The sequence below is a fragment of the Mesoplodon mirus genome, assembly GCF_964341445.2.
Source record: "Mesoplodon mirus genome assembly, chromosome: 8".
Lineage (NCBI taxonomy): Eukaryota > Metazoa > Chordata > Mammalia > Artiodactyla > Ziphiidae > Mesoplodon > Mesoplodon mirus.
In genome coordinates, this window is record NC_138984.1 from 20,268,320 (window position 1) to 20,282,096 (window position 13,777).

A 13,777-nucleotide genomic window follows, 5' to 3' on the forward strand; every position below is an offset into this window, starting at 1 on the left:
AAGATGTCCTGAGCCAGGAGCTCAGAGACAGTGATAGGAAATGGTTGCAGATTTGGAAGCTGGGGTCAGCTTCACCCTGAGGAGACAAAATCTTCAATGCTTGCTGATGGGTCAGCACATTGGACCCTCCCCTGTCCAACCCTGTCTTCCACTTTCCCCACTCCCAACCCTGCCTTCTGCTTTATGACTAGTGCTACTTCACGGCCCCCGTCTTCCCATTGTACTAGCCTGAGATAACCACAGTCCCCTTAAGTAGTGGTGACAGGGAGAGAAGTTTCAAGGACAGTCAAAACAAAAATAATGCTCCCCAGAGGGTGGGCTCCACACCAGGCATGCAAAGTGCTTTATGTACATTAACTCTAACCCTCTGCAGAGAATGAATGTCCATTTTACAGTACCAAGATTCAGAGAGGTTAAGCGACTTACTCAGAGTCACATAGCTAGGAACAGAGTCAGAATCCAAATTCAGGTCGGATGGGTTCCAGAACCCACAGCAAAGAGGATAGAGTAGAAGTGGTCTTTCTAGTCATAAATACCAACATCACTGCTCAGTTATCCCTGTGCTTGGTGTGATCTGTGGGATTCTGCGTGCTGGGTGCTGTTAGCCCCAGATGGAGAAGCTAGAGCATAGAGATTTTGAGTGAAATGTCTACGGTCCCAAACAGGTCAACAGAATAAAACAAGATGTAGGTGGTCCATTAATTCATTCCCTCTTTGCAAAAACTGCCAAGAGATCCAATTGATTGCATGAAAAATATCAACTCAGGGAAACACATCAGTCAAACTGATAAAGGTGTCAAACATCAAGACACATGTTTGTCTAGTGAACAAAGTGTAAGAAATGTGGGTGGGTGATGTCTTCGAATGCTGGCCAGGGTGATACTCATATTCATAGTATCACAGATTCCAGAGTAGGGAGAGATCTGGAAAGTCAGAGGGTCTAGCCCTTACTGCATCCCTGACAAGCCATCGCCCAGTTCCTGCCCAATACACATAGTGAAGGGGAATTCACATTTTCAGGGCCTGTGAATTCTGCTTCTGGACATTCTGACTTCTGGTCAATAGAAGTAGAACTTCAGTATTCTCAGCCTGAGTTCCTTTAGATGCAAATGAGGCCACCATAAGAGTCAGACACTTTGGGACCCTTTGGGAATGCCAAATGGTCTAGCCACTTTGGAATACAGTTTGGACATTTCTTATAAAGTTAAATATATGCTTACCATAGGGCCCAGTGATCCCACTCTTAGGTATTTCCCCAACAACAACATTTGTCCACACTGAAAGTTGTACGCGAATGCTTCATTCCTCATCATCAAAAACTGGAAACAACGAAACATCAACAACAATAGTCCACCAATTGGCAGATGGATAAACAAACTGTGGTGTGCCCATACCTGGGATAGTACTAGCATAGCAAGAAAAAAAGAACATAGGACTGATATGTACAATGTCATGAATAAATCCCAAGAGCCTTATCTAAGGGAAAGAAATCACACTCAAAGGCTACCTATGCTATGATTTCATTTATATGACATCCTGGAAGAGACAACAAACAGAGCATATACATATATTGGGACAAAGGAGATTGGTGGTTGTCAGGGGCTGAGGATGCAAGCGAGGTACTGACTTCAAAGAGGCATGAGGGGATGTTTTGGGGTGATGGAAATGCTCTGTATCTTGATTGTGCAGGTGATTTTACAACTTCATGCGCTTGTGAAGATTTATTAAATTGTACATCTTGAAAAGCTAAATTTTAAGTCTGACTTAAGGAAAATATTAAAAAAAGATACAGATACAAAAGAATCACTGGATGGCCTCCATCTGTGTGGCTGCAAAAGCTTGGTCCTCATGGTGAGAATGGTAATGAGAGGACCCCTGCTCTGGAAATCTACAAGGGTTTCCGTCCACGAGGGCCTGAATCCATGCAGCCGCTGCCAAAACCTGGCCACTACTCTCTTATGGGCCAATAATTCTAATGTTCCAGCAGCTCTGTTCGGGGCTCTATCTCTGAAGCTGCATTTGGTCTGAAGTCTGTGTCAAGGCCTTTCCACCCCAGGCTGCTGATGTGCTTGCTCCCTGTGCTCCAAGCTTCTTTTTTTTTTTTTTCGGTACGTGGGCCTCTCACTGCTGTGGCCTCTCCTGTTGCGGAGCACGGTCTCCGGATGCGCAGGCTCAGCGGCCATGGCTCACGGGCCCAGCCGCTCCGCGGCATGTGGGATCTTCCCGGACCGGGGCACGAACCCGTGTCCCCTGCATCGGCAGGTGGGCTCTCAACCACTGCGCCACCAGGGAAGCCCCAAGCTTCTTGATAGTAATTTTTTTTTCCTGCCAAGATGGAAATGGTTTTTTTTCTTGGCGGTCTACTCCTTTGCGGTTCTCTCTGAAGAATTGCTTGTGTCCTTAAATATCATGGCTTTTTAAATGTTTACACAAGACATTTTGCTCTCTATACACATGTCACCAGGGTGCCTGGGACTGAGGCAGATTAAAGCAAGGCCACCACTATGCTATTCTCAGTACCTTCACTCTCACCCTTGACGCCCAGACCCTGGGGCGATGTCCAGCACTCCAGGGTTGTTCTACTCTCGTTGTAGATTCTCCTTTGCTTCTTCCTTTCAAATTTAGCTTCTCTTGGCATGTGCTTCAGGCACACCCCAAATTCATCATGCCCTTTTCTATGTCTGAACACCAAGGTTTTCTATGGTTCAAGTTCTTTCCCCAGAATATTCTAACACTCTATGCAAATTAGTGTTGTAAATAAATTTTGGGCTTGGAGGAGTATACCTAACTTCAGATGTTTGCGATAGTTCAATTTTAATTTTGGCTAAAACCTTTTTTAAAAAAAATTTTTTATAGTGAAGATGTTTTTGCCTCTAGCATCTTCTGTGTATTGTCCCCATTCTTCTCCTCTTCTGCTGAGCTGAGAAAATCTAATGCCTCTTCTGGTGAGAGGGCTTCAGCTACTTGAGGACAATGATCATGTTTTTCTGGACTCTTCTATCCAGGCTGGCTTAGCAAGAAGGCCATGTCTGTTGAGAAGACTTCATCTGGAGCCCTGAACTAAGATGTGGACCCTGGATGAGAGAAGAAAATAGAAAAAAAGAGAGGGAGAAGTGGCTCAGCAAAGGACAAGCAGAGGCATCCACACCAGCAGCCCTGGAAGAGGGACAGCCCTGGACCCACCTTTGCTTCCTATGCAGGAACAACCTGTCCTTGCCACATCATTACTGAGCACAAAATCTCCTTCCCATCAAAGAATCTGGAATGAAATGATACTACCTCTGAAATTTTTCCGTGGAGTTATTGGCATGTTTTTGAAGAGATTATTTTTACTTTTTGGCCCCAGAGGGAATTTAGCATCTCCTAGGAGCATCAGCTTAGGCTGGCTTTAGAGTAGAGGCTTAGAAGGAGGAAAAGTCCTGGCTTTAATGGAAGAAACACCCCAGACATGTGGGGAAAAGACCCCAACAAGAAAACAGAGAGGTGTAGTGTACCTAGCCCTCCTCAGAGCACATGGGAGTTGGTACTGGGTGTACAATTTTGGTGCTCAATCAAGGTTGAAATATCACCCAAACGTTGGTGAGTCCAGGGGCCAACTCCCTACATTTCTGGGATGGTCTCACTGAGAATTAGAAATACATTTTATGGATCAGAATTCCTCTTAGTCTTTACCACCCAGGTTGCCTCTTTTGTCTTTATTGGACAAGACCGACCCCATTCTGAGCACAGCAATATTGTCTGAGCACAGATGGAGACCCCCTTTCCTCCCTCTTCAAAGGGGAAGAAATATTTTGAGTCACTATGGGTGCAGGGTGACACCCAAGGATATGCTCAAGTAACAAAAGAGGCCATCGGAACTCGTGCATGTAGGACAAGGAGGGGGGTTTGCGTTGTTCCTGGGAGGGGAGAGAGGAGAGAAAAGAGTAGAAAGAGGTGAGAGAGAAGCCAGGATCTGGAATAGACCTGGAGGGTGATCCTAACTCCTGGAATGTTTAATGTATAAGTAAGTTATTAAACTCACATTATGGACTTAGGGATGAGTAGATTAGAGAAGGCCTGAATATTGTGCCTAAACGTGAGGGGTAGAGGCCAGAGACTGTGGCAGGGATGCAGGAACTATCAGTCTGAACCTGAGTTACATTTGTTTCTTTGTTTATTTCACCCGTTGAACTTGAACTCCTTCCTCTGGGGGCTCCACCTTTGCATTTCCAGTGCCTAGCACATTGCCTGAAACATAAAAGGCCCTCAATCAATGTTGTTTAAAAGAAAGAAGGATGGAAAAATAGGAAGTAAAATCTTCTAATTTTGCAAGTAATAAAGAGTAAAAGATAATTGAGACTGTCTCAGAAATTTCAAAGTCCCAATATTGATTTCTTGTAAAGTTTTCTGATTCATTCAAAGGAAAATGGGATCTGTTAAACTTTTCTTAAAACATTGTCTCCTTTATCTTGACACTGTCTCTTTTTTAAGTCTAGCGCAGAGGCACCTGCTCCTTGAAGCCTCTTCTATGTCCCTGACTGCACATCATGGTACATGACCTAGAATCACGGAAAATTAGGATTGAGAAGGGACATTAGAAGTCACTTACAGAGACTTCCCTGGTGGTGCAGTGGTTAAGAATCTGCCTGCCAATGCAGGGGACACGGGTTCGAGCCCTGGTCTGGGAAGATCCCACATGCTGCAGAGCAACTAAGCCCATGTGCCACAACTACTGAAGCCTGCACGCCTAGAGCCCGTGCTCTGCAACAATAGAGGCCACTGCAATGAGAAGCCCATGCACCGTAACGAAGAGTAGTCCCCGCTCGCTGTGACTAGAGAAAGCCCGCACACAGCAATGAAGACCCAATGAAGCCATAAATAAATTAAAAAAAAAGTTCACTATATATTAAAAAAAAAAAGAAGTCACTTCAGATAATCTGATTCCTGGACCTTTCTTATGTCACTTAATACTTTCTATCTCAGTTTGTTTGTTTTCTAAAATGTCTTTTACTTTAAAATGAGGTCTCTCTGGGCCTGTCAACATAGATGTTGTTCCACACATGAATAAACCTAAGTTGAAAGCATGAAAAATGATTGGCATAACGTTGGTGCTGGAAAGTGCTTTGCAAATGTTTTACAAGAAATAGATACTACTATTTCAAACCAATATGGCTTCCTGGTGAATGAAAGACCCTTTTGTTCAGTACAGCCCCTTGAGTTAGGATATGCAAAGTGGACTTGGAGTTTGGATTTGGAGCAGGAATTGGAAGAAGTCCAACTGGCATTCCAGTAGTAGGGGTGAAGGACCATCTGGGAGGGAGGAGAAGAGGTGAGGCAAAAATGGATGGACCAGTGAGATGCTGAGAGTTGGAGGTGAGGGGTGACATGGCAGGGAAAGCATGCTGTGGCAACATCTGAGAGTCAAAGTGGGGCATGTCCATGTTCTCATGATGTAATCTTGCCCCCTTCTCCATTTCCTGCAAACCTTGAGCTGGATTTTTGAGCAAAGTGGCCAGTTTCCCCAGGAACTCACAGACATCTTGAGAAAGGCATTGATCTTCAACAGGATGTAGAATAGAGGTATGAGAAATCCTACCTAGAGCTTAAAAACAGGGAGACCCCAGCTGATATCTGGGTTACACAAGATTACGTAATATCTTGGAAATCTATGTATATACAAATAAGTGTTTCTTCTCTACATCATCACCTTGAAACTTACATATTTTAAAACCGGAGATAGAGATAAAATTTACACATAAATAGTCAAATCTCAGCTGTAAAGTACAAAACATCAATTGAGTGCCTTTCATATAGTTTTTGTCTTTCTCTGGTATAAATTTGGATGATGTCATTATTACACAAGAGAACTGAAGATCATCACCAATGTGAAGTTGGGACACTTGGGCAAAAAGATGGTGTTAGTGATATATTATCCCAACAGGTTCCACAGTAAAGTCTGATGAAAAGTTTTTACACATCATTATACACCCAAAGCAGAAGATATGGATGTGGCATATCTACAAACCAATCCTGAGCCAGGAGCCTGGTGAAATCTAGGGCTGTGACACTTCCAGTGCCATAGGAGAGAATTACTGCTATGATAAGCTGTGAGGCAATCCCTAGCCAGATGGCTTTATTTCTGGAAAGACCTTGTTGGAAGATGAAATCGCTCCAGGTCTTCTTCATGATCAGATATGCTATTTGGTAGTTCATGATGCCAGTGAGAGCAGCTGTGTAGCCTGTACCTTCTAGGTATTTCCTCTGATACCTTGTCCATTCTTGGGCATAGCAATCATCCCCGTCATTCATGCTGTTATTCCTCCATTGCTCCAGAGGTTAATGAGAGTGCTGGGCCTAAATCTCCTCTGTGCGTACATGGTGACATAGACAACGAAAGCTCCTGGGCTTGCATGAGGCCAGTGTTTTGGCAGGACTATGTGGCAAGTGACTTGTTCACCAATCTGTCCATTTTCTTATGGTGGGGTTTCTGGTTCAAAATGACACTTTCAGCTTTCCCATAGGATAGAGCAATAAGGGAGTTAAGTCTGTGCCCAAACTGATGAACAAGATAGTAATGATGCCAGTGATCAGGGCAAGCCCGACAATAGTGTAAATCAAAAAAATGCAAAGCTTGGCAATGTTCTGGGTCAGAGTATAAACAATAATCTTCTTTAGGTTGTCAAAGATTAGGTGGCCTTCCTCTACCCTGTGGTTAGAGATGCAAAGACATCACTGTCATCCAGTAAGGCTGTGTGGCCTGCATTTTTGGATCCATTAGAAACTGCTACCCTCATGGCAATCCCAACATCTGCATTCTTTAGAGCTGGAGAAGTGTTAAGCCCATCCTCTCTCACAGGAACAAGTGCATCTGTCTCTGACAGCTCACATCAGTGACTGGCTTCTGCTGGAGGGATGTCTGAGCAAAGATGATTTCCAAATACTTGGTTAAGAGCTCATCGAAGATGCTCTTGATTTATGTCCTTCAGCTCCATACTGTACATCACAGTGGCTTTACCCTATTTGTGTACTTGCTCCATAGCAATGTTGAGGCTTTTTCAATGTCTTCCACCATCTATCTCACTGTTGGCTGAAATGATACCTGGCAATAGTGTTGGCTGTGAAGGGATGATCACTTGTGACCATAACAACCTTGACCCCAGCACTCTGGTATTTGGTAAGTACCTCAGGCACAGTGGACCGAAGGGGATCAGTCCTTGACAAGAGCCCACAAATCAGAAACTGGAGGTGGGAAAGGTCATGACATCTGTCAAATGAGTAGGCTTCTGGGAACTTGATTGCTGGCAGAAAGAGGTGACAGAAACCCAGAATGTGGCTCCTCCAGACCCCTTAGCTCCATGTACATGGTGTGGAAGGCCTTAGCTGTGCCCTTGACCCGAGGCTGCTCTAGGACATCAATAATGATGGTGCTGCACGTCTCTAGGATCTTCTCAGGGGCCCCTTCATCATCGTGAGGCAACATCTGTCACTGGGGTCATCCATCTCATGTATGGGGGCTGAAATTTGTCAGTAGAATCAAAAGGGATTCCAGGCACTTTGCAGTCTCATTTCCTAATTTCTATCACATCCCCCAAAATGAACTCTGAAAATGACCTCCAACCACAACTTTCTCCATGATGGTTTCTTGTGTCCTTGTTTGAACTCAACTTGGTTATACAGTGTTATTATCTTGAATAAGGAGGCCCAGATTCCAGAGCTTCAGGCAAGGAGTTGGTTTTTCTGTTCGTCATGTGTCAGCCACATAGATCTGATTGTCACACCACGCATGGGTTCTGTTGTGAGTCTGAGGGTCGATCTTGTCAGAGCAAATGATAGAGGTGGAACCGAGGTCTTCACTGCTTCCAGGTTCATCTCCAGGCAGTTCTTGGCCACTTGTTTTTCTGTCATTAATGGAGTGACAGTGACAATCACCAGGAGGTCCTCAGGTGCATGGGCCGCAGTGACACCAATGAGGAAGGTGGTGGAGTCCAGGACATACTTCATGGGCACTGTGATAATAAAGAAAAGGATGCTGGTGAAGTGGCCACTTCTGCCACAATACTAACAAAGTGCTCAATCTCAGTGGCAATGGCTGTCCTTCCTGTTGCCAATTCCTGAAGCTATTGAGGCAATCTGTCCAATGATGGTGCCATTGCCTGTGTTGGTGATTGTGCCAGTTGCCACACCTTTAAAATAAGTTGTAGAAGAGAAGCCAGTGTTCTTTGTTTCAAGGGGATTGCCATGAGTAAAGTCACGGGAACAGGAGTGGGGCTCAGACCTCCTAGTGAGAGATAAATTATCTATTTTAGCTCACTGAGAAGCCAGCCACCTGATTTCCCTAGGAATTTGGTCTCCACCCTTAATCTCCTCCATGTTCCGGACCATTAGCTGCTCTTCAGGGATTATACTGTCTCTTGCATCCCAGATGACAAAAACTTGGAGAGGAATAATTTACTGAATCTTAACATGATGTTGGTGCTTTTCACTTATTGGAAATAAGCAAATATCACCCTAATCAGAGCAAGCACAGAACCCAAATACACACTGTCTAAGGATGCACACTTATCATTGGAGTACTGAATTCCAAATGCAAGCTAGCATAGGACAGCTCCTGTCCATAGAAGGATGGGGAAGCCCCATACCATCTACTGAGAAATTTGACAATCCCTCATGTTTCTTTGAAAGGCCTTAGTGTACTGGGGCTGTCCTGAACCAAGAGCTCTTCAGCTCTCATGCTGGACAGCATTGTATCTCATTTGGACCATAGTTCTCTTCCAATTCCTTATTGCTCAATTTCTGATCATCTAGGTGAATTCTTTCTTGGGTTCTTGTTTCTAGTGATTCTTTATGAGTTCCTAGCAGTTGTACTTCAGGATCTGGTACTCCTCCTTGCCATCCCCACTGGGTGTTTCCTCTATGTCTTTAGTTCCACTGAGCTTCACAGAGTAAGTTTTTGGTGTTGTTTTGCCCATGATGCTGATGACATGGGTGCTTGTGGAATGAAGTTGGTCACAGAAGGGCACAGTTCCAGGGTGTGAGCTGTAATAAGGGCCTGGAACTCAGGGGTCCAGCTGCAGTAGTTTGAGGTGGGAGACCTGAAGGGCCAGTCTCAGACTGGACCCTGTGCTGCTGAAGCCCAGTGGGTTCAGTGCCTGCTCATAGTTTTCTATCTTATTTCTGCTCATTTAAAAATCTACTCTACCAGGTTGAAATCCTCCTGAGAGCAGAGCCTGTGTTTGTTTACCATTGTATTCTCAACACATGGGGATTCAAAATAGATATTTGTTGAATGACTAAATGATCTCATAATTTGGGACCTGTGGGTTTTGGCCATCTCTTGACAAAGTAATATTAGCCTCTGACTAGAAGAGATAAAGCCTGGGTGAATGTGCTTCATAAAGAGAGGAGCTTGAACCAGGTCAGCATTTCTCAGCTGAAGCCTCTGGAAATCTTTGCAGGGAATGAGGTACACAAGTCAGTCTGAGCCTCAGTTTCTGCATCTGTAAAGTCAGGATGAAAATAGGGGAAAGGCAATATTTACCTCTTGGGGTTGTTAGAATTAAATGAGATAATGCACATAGAGCACTTAGAACTATTCCTGGCACTTAGTAAGCACTCAAATTTAGTTATTAATATTAATATTACAATACATAATCATAATAAAAAAGTAATGTCTTGTAGGGACTGTAGATTCTGTAGCTCTATTTCATTCTATTTGTCAACTATTAACTGCCTATGACATATGAGAAATTGTGGAGGAGGAAAAACATTTGTCTAATTTACCATAACTTACTAATCCAGAGATGGTCAACCACCAACATCATCATCTTTGTCCCTGCAGATAGAGTGCTCATTCTAGCTCATGATGACATTTTTGGTAGTTATTGACTTTGGAAGCTTCATATGGTGGTCTTTTAGCCACCTTCTCAAGAGAAACAAATATATGCATCACCCTTTATGGAGCTCTTTGAAGGAAGGGAACATGTTCCCTTCATCTCATTATCCTGCACACCTAGAACACACAGGAGATGCTAAATACACTTTTTTTTTGGTAACATCTTTATTGGAGTATAATTGCTTTACAATGGTGTGTTAGTTTCTGCTTTATAACAAACTGAATCAGTTATACATACACATATGTCCCCATATCTCTTCCCTCTTGCATCTCCCTCCCTCCCACCCTCCCTATCTCACCCCTCTATGTGGTCACAAAGCACCGAGCTGATCTCCCTGTGCTATGTGGCTACTTCCCACTAGCTATCTATTTTACGTTTGGTAGTGTATATATGTCCATGCCTCTCTTTCACTTTGCCACAGCTTACCCTTCCCCCTCCCCATATCCTCAAGTCCATTCTCTAGTAGGTCTGTGTCTTTATTCCCATCTTACCCTTAGGTTCTTCATGACGTTTTTTTTTTTCTTTTTCTTAGATTCCATATATATGTGTTAGCATACGGTATTTGTTTTTCTCTTTCTGACTTACTTCACTCTGTATGACAGACTCTAGGTCCATCCACCTCTCTACAAATCACTCAATTTCGTTTCTTTTTATGGCTGAGTAATATTCCACTGTATATATGTGCCACATCGTCTTTATCCATTCATCCGCTGATGGACACTTAGGTTGTTTCCATCTCCTGTCTATTGTAAATAGAGCTGCAATGAACATTTTGGTACATGACTCTTTTTTTTTTTTTTTTTTTCTGTATGCAGGCCTCACTGTTGTGGCCTCTCCCGTTGTGGAGCACAGGCTCCGGACGCGCAGGCTCAGCGCCCATGGCTCACGGGCCTAGCCGCTCTGCAGCATGTGGGATCTTCCTGGACTGGGGCACGAACCCGTGTCCCCTGCATCGGCAGGCGGACTCTCAACCACTGCGCCACCAGGGAAGCCCCATGACTCTTTCTGAATTATGGTTTTCTCAGGGTATATGCCCAGTAGTGGGATTGCTGGGTCATATGGTAGTTCTATTTGTAGTTTTTTAAGGAACCTCCATACTGTTCTCCATAGTGGCTGTACCAATTCACATTCCCACCAGCAGTGCAAGAGTGTTCCCTTTTCTCCACACCCTCTCCAACACTTATTGTTTCTAGATTTTTTGATGATGGCCATTCTGACTGGTGTGAGATGATATTTCATTGTAGTTTTGATTTGCATTTCTCTAATGATTAATGATGTTGAGCATTCTTTAATGTGTTTGTTGGCAGTCTGTATATCTTCTTTGGAGAAATGTCTATTTAGGTCTTCTGCCCATTTTTGGATTGGGTTGTTTGTTTTTTTGTTATTGAGCTGCATGAGCTGATTGTAAATTTTGGAGATTAATCTTTTGTCAGTTGCTTCATTTGGAAATATTTTCTCTCATTCTGGGGGCTACAGTAATCAGGACAATATGGTACTGGCACAAAAACAGAAGTATAGATCAATGGAACAGGATAGAAAGCCCAGAGATAAACCCACGCACATATGGTCACCTTATCTTTTTTTTTTTTTTTTTTTTGGGAACAATTTTTAATCTTTTATTCTTTTTTTTTTTTTTTTTTTACACCATGGAAATTTTATTTTTATTTTTATTTTTTTTGCCTTATAACAAATTTAATCAGTTATACATATACATATGTTTCCATATCCCCTCCCTTTTGCGTCTCTCTCCCACCCTCCCTATCCCACCCCTCCAGGCGGTCACAAGGCACCGAGCTGATCTCCCTGTGCTATGCGGCTGCTTCCCACTAGCTATCTACCTTACATTTGGTAGTGTATATATGTCCATGCCGCTCTTTCACTTTGTCACAGCTTACCCTTCCCCCTCCCCATATCCTCAAGTCCATTCTCTAGTAGGTCTGTGTCTTTATTCCTGTCTTACCCCTATGTTCTTCATGACATTTTTTTTCTTAAATTCCATATATATGTGTTAGCATACAGTATTTGTCTTTCTCTTTCTGACTTACTTCACTCTGTATGACAGACTCTAGGTCTATCCACCTCATTACAAATAGTTCAATTTCATTTCTTTTTATGGCTGAGTAATATTCCATTGTATATATGTGCCACATCTTCTTTATCCATTCATCCGATGATGGACACTTAGGTTGTTTCCATCTCCGGGCTATTGTAAATAGGGCTGCTATGAACATTTTGGTACATGTCTCTTTTTGAATTATGGTTTTCTCAGGGTATATGCCCAGTAGTGGGATTGCTGGGTCATATGGTAGTTCTATTTGTAGTTTTTTAAGGAACCTCCATACCGTTCTCCATAGCGGCTGTACCAATTCACATTCCCACCAGCAGTGCAAGAGTGTTCCCTTTTTTCCACACCCTCTCCAGCATTTATTGTGTCTAGATTTTTTGATGATGGCCATTCTGACTGGTGTGAGATGATATCTCATTGTAGTTTTGATTTGCATTTCTCTAATGATTAATGATGTTGAGCATTCTTTAATGTGTTTGTTGGCAGTCTGTATATCTTCTGTGGAGAAATGTCTATTTAGGTCTTCTGCCCATTTTTGGATTGGGTTGTTTGTTTTTTTGTTATTGAGCTGCATGAGCTGCTTATAAATTTTGGAGATTAATCCTTTGTCAGTTGCTTCATTGGCAAATATTTTCTCCCATTCTGAGGGTTGTCTTTTGGTCTTGTTTATGGTTTCCTTTGCTGTGCAAAAGCTTTTAAGTTTCATTAGGTCCCATGTGTTTATTTTTGTCTTTATTTCCATTTCTCTAGGAGGTGGGTCAAAAAGGATCTTGCTGTGATTTATGTCATAGAGTGTTCTGCCTATGTGTTCCTCTAAGAGTTTGATAGTGTCTGGCCTTACATTTAGGTCTTTAATCCATTTTGAGCTTATTTTTGTGTATGGTGTTAGGGAGTGATCTAATCTCATACTTTTACATGTCCCTATCCAGTTTTCCCAGCACCACTTATTGAAGAGACTGTCCTTTCTCCACTGTACATTCCTGCCTCCTTTATCAAAGATAAGGTGGTCACCTTATCTTTGATAAAGGAGGCAAGAATATACAAAGGAGAAAAGACAGCCTCTTCAATAAGTGGTGCTGTGAAAACTAGACAGCTACATGTAAAAGTATGAGATTAGAACACTCCCTAACACCATACACAAAAATAAGCTCAAAATGGATTAAAGCCCTAAATGTAAGGCCAGAAACTATGAAACTCTTAGAGGAAAACATAGGCAGACCACTCTATGACATAAATCACAGCAAGATCCTTTTTTTTTTTTTTTTTTTTTTTTTTGCGGTATGCGGGCCTCTCACTGTTGTGGTCTCTCCCATTGCGGAGCACAAGCTCCGGACATGCAGGCTCAGCGGCCATGGCTCACGGGCCCAGCCGCTCCGTGGCATGTGGGATCTTCCCGGACTGGGGCACGAACCCATGTCCCCTGCATCGGCAGGCGGACTCTCAACCACTACGCCACCAGGGAAGCCCCACAGCAAGATCCTTTTTGACCCACATCCTAGAGAAATGGACATAAAAACAAAAATAAAGAAGTGGGACCTAATGAAACTTAAAAGCTTTTGCACAGCAAAGGAAACCATAAACAAGACCAAAAGACAACCCTAAATACACTTTTGAATGAATAAATGAATCCTATTCATGGAAGGCATTGATATTGAACATTGGTTCAAAATAATTCAGAATCAGTGGTGATTTAGAAGTGATGGAATTGAACCCCAAAACTTCCTTAGAGACCTTTCCATATGGGGAAGTTCTCATTATGTTATGATGTATCCTGTAACCAACAAACTTGTGCCCACTGAACCCGTTCCAGATTTGGATCTAGCAGCTGCCTCCACAGGGA

General features: G+C 43.0%; 2 pseudogenes across 2 annotated transcripts; both read right to left on the reverse strand.

Moving 5' to 3' along the window:
- Positions 1-5,949: 5,949 nt before the first annotated feature.
- LOC309809337 (potassium-transporting ATPase alpha chain 2-like) lies at positions 5,950-7,612 on the reverse strand (annotated as a pseudogene). The gene is made up of 2 exons: positions 7,591-7,612; positions 5,950-7,531 (listed from the first exon to the last, which is right to left on the reverse strand). The product of its transcript is annotated as a potassium-transporting ATPase alpha chain 2-like (transcript).
- Positions 7,613-7,723: 111 nt separating this feature from the next.
- On the reverse strand, positions 7,724-8,710 carry LOC309809338 (potassium-transporting ATPase alpha chain 2-like; annotated as a pseudogene). The gene has a single exon. The product of its transcript is annotated as a potassium-transporting ATPase alpha chain 2-like (transcript).
- Between the last annotated feature and the right edge of the window lie 5,067 nt (positions 8,711-13,777).